The sequence below is a fragment of the Cherax quadricarinatus genome, chromosome 1 (genome assembly GCF_038502225.1).
Source record: "Cherax quadricarinatus isolate ZL_2023a chromosome 1, ASM3850222v1, whole genome shotgun sequence".
NCBI lineage: Eukaryota > Metazoa > Arthropoda > Malacostraca > Decapoda > Parastacidae > Cherax > Cherax quadricarinatus.
This window is the reverse complement of record NC_091292.1, coordinates 96,540,868-96,544,852: the sequence shown is the minus strand read 5'-3', so window position 1 is coordinate 96,544,852 and position 3,985 is coordinate 96,540,868.

Sequence of the window (3,985 nt, the reverse complement as noted above, 5' to 3'; positions counted from 1 at the left end):
CCATCAAGACTGAGGGACTGATCACCTTCCATCAAGACTGAGGGACTGATCACCTTCCATCAAGACTGAGGGACTGATCACCTTCCATCAAGACTGAGGGACTGATCACCTTCCATCAAGACTGAGGGACTGATCACCTTCCATCAAGACTGAGGGACTGATCACCTTCCATCAAGACTGAGGGACTGATCACCTTCCATCAAGACTGAGGGACTGATCACCTTCCATCAAGACTGAGGGACTGATCACCTTCCATCAAGACTGAGGGACTGATCACCTTCCATCAAGACTGAGGGACTGATCACCTTCCATCAAGACTGAGGGACTGATCACCTTCCATCAAGACTGAGGGATTGATCACCTTCCATCAAGACTGAGAGACTGATCACCTTCCATCAAGACTGAGGGACTGATCACCTTCCATCAAGACTGAGGGAATGATCACCTTCCATCAAGACTGAGCGACTGATCACCTTCCATCAAGACTGAGGGACTGATCACCTTCCATCAAGACTGAGCGCTCAGACTGATCACCTTCCATCAAGACTGAGGGACTGATCACCTTCCATCAAGACTGAGAGACTGATCACCTTCCATCAAGACTGAGGGACTGATCACCTTCCATCAAGACTGAGAGACTGATCACCTTCCATCAAGACTGAGGGACTGACCACCTTCCATCAAGACTGAGGGACTGATCACCTTCCATCAAGACTGAGCGACTGATCACCTTCCATCAAGACTGAGGGACTGATCACCTTCCATCAAGACTGAGCGCTCAGACTGATCACCTTCCATCAAGACTGAGCGACTGATCACCTTCCATCAAGACTGAGGGACTGATCACCTTCCATCAAGACTGAGGGACTGATCACCTTCCATCAAGACTGAGAGACTGATCACCTTCCATCAAGACTGAGGGACTGATCACCTTCCATCAAGACTGAGAGACTGATCACCTTCCATCAAGACTGAGAGACTGATCACCTTCCATCAAGACTGAGGGACTGATCACCTTCCATCAAGACTGAGCGACTGATCACCTTCCATCAAGACTGAGCGACTGATCACCTTCCATCAAGACTGAGGGACTGATCACCTTCCATCAAGACTGAGGGACTGATCACCTTCCATCAAGACTGAGCGACTGATCACCTTCCATCAAGACTGAGCGACTGATCACCTTCCATCAAGACTGAGGGACTGATCACCTTCCATCAAGACTGAGGGACTGATCACCTTCCATCAAGACTGAGAGACTGATCACCTTCCATCAAGACTGAGAGACTGATCACCTTCCATCAAGACTGAGGGACTGATCACCTTCCATCAAGACTGAGGGACTGATCACCTTCCATCAAGACTGAGGGACTGATCACCTTCCATCAAGACTGAGGGACTGATCACCTTCCATCAAGACTGAGGGACTGATCACCTTCCATCAAGACTGAGGGACTGATCACCTTCCATCAAGACTGAGGGACTGATCACCTTCCATCAAGACTGAGGGACTGATCACCTTCCATCAAGACTGAGGGACTGATCACCTTCCATCAAGACTGAGGGACTGATCACCTTCCATCAAGACTGAGGGACTGATCACCTTCCATCAAGACTGAGGGACTGATCACCTTCCATCAAGACTGAGCGACTGATCACCTTCCATCAAGACTGAGGGACTGATCACCTTCCATCAAGACTGAGGGACTGATCACCTTCCATCAAGACTGAGAGACTGATCACCTTCCATCAAGACTGAGAGACTGATCACCTTCCATCAAGACTGAGAGACTGATCACCTTCCATCAAGACTGAGGGACTGATCACCTTCCATCAAGACTGAGGGACTGATCACCTTCCATCAAGACTGAGGGACTGATCACCTTCCATCAAGACTGAGGGACTGATCACCTTCCATCAAGACTGAGGGACTGATCACCTTCCATCAAGACTGAGGGACTGATCACCTTCCATCAAGACTGAGGGACTGATCACCTTCAATCAAGACTGAGGGACTGATCACCTTCCATCAAGACTGAGCGACTGATCACCTTCCATCAAGACTGAGGGACTGATCACCTTCCATCAAGACTGAGGGACTGATCACCTTCCATCAAGACTGAGGGACTGATCACCTTCAATCAAGACTGAGGGACTGATCACCTTCCATCAAGACTGAGCGACTGATCACCTTCCATCAAGACTGAGAGACTGATCACCTTCCATCAAGACTGAGGGACTGATCACCTTCCATCAAGACTGAGGGACTGATCACCTTCCATCAAGACTGAGAGACTGATCACCTTCCATCAAGACTGAGGGACTGATCACCTTCCATCAAGACTGAGGGACTGATCACCTTCCATCAAGACTGAGAGACTGATCACCTTCCATCAAGACTGAGGGACTGATCACCTTCCATCAAGACTGAGGGACTGATCACCTTCCATCAAGACTGAGGGACTGATCACCTTCCATCAAGACTGAGGGACTGATCACCTTCCATCAAGACTGAGGGACTGATCACCTTCCATCAAGACTGAGGGACTGATCACCTTCCATCAAGACTGAGGGACTGATCACCTTCCATCAAGACTGAGAGACTGATCACCTTCCATCAAGACTGAGGGACTGATCACCTTCCATCAAGACTGAGGGACTGATCACCTTCCATCAAGACTGAGGGACTGATCACCTTCCATCAAGACTGAGGGACTGATCACCTTCCATCAAGACTGAGAGACTGATCACCTTCCATCAAGACTGAGGGACTGATCACCTTCCATCAAGACTGAGGGACTGATCACCTTCCATCAAGACTGAGCGACTGATCACCTTCCATCAAGACTGAGAGACTGATCACCTTCCATCAAGACTGAGGGACTGATCACCTTCCATCAAGACTGAGGGACTGATCACCTTCCATCAAGACTGAGAGACTGATCACCTTCCATCAAGACTGAGGGACTGATCACCTTCCATCAAGACTGAGGGACTGATCACCTTCCATCAAGACTGAGAGACTGATCACCTTCCATCAAGACTGAGAGACTGATCACCTTCCATCAAGACTGAGAGACTGATCACCTTCCATCAAGACTGAGGGACTGATCACCTTCCATCAAGACTGAGGGACTGATCACCTTCAATCAAGACTGAGGGACTGATCACCTTCCATCAAGACTGAGCGACTGATCACCTTCCATCAAGACTGAGGGACTGATCACCTTCCATCAAGACTGAGGGACTGATCACCTTCCATCAAGACTGAGAGACTGATCACCTTCCATCAAGACTGAGAGACTGATCACCTTCCATCAAGACTGAGGGACTGATCACCTTCCATCAAGACTGAGCGACTGATCACCTTCCATCAAGACTGAGGGACTGATCACCTTCCATCAAGACTGAGGGACTGATCACCTTCCATCAAGACTGAGGGACTGATCACCTTCCATCAAGACTGAGGGACTGATCACCTTCCATCAAGACTGAGAGACTGATCACCTTCCATCAAGACTGAGGGACTGACCACCTTCCATCAAGACTGAGAGACTGATCACCTTCCATCAAGACTGAGGGACTGATCACCTTCCATCAAGACTGAGGGACTGACCACCTTCCATCAAGACTGAGCGACTGATCACCTTCCATCAAGACTGAGGGACTGATCACCTTCCATCAAGACTGAGAGACTGATCACCTTCCATCAAGACTGAGGGACTGACCACCTTCCATCAAGACTGAGCGACTGATCACCTTCCATCAAGACTGAGGGACTGATCACCTTCCATCAAGACTGAGGGACTGACCACCTTCCATCAAGACTGAGCGACTGATCACCTTCCATCAAGACTGAGGGACTGACCACCTTCCATCAAGACTGAGGGACTGATCACCTTCCATCAAGACTGAGAGACTGATCACCTTCCATCAAGACTGAGGGACTGATCACCTTCCATCAAGACTGAGAGACTGATCACCT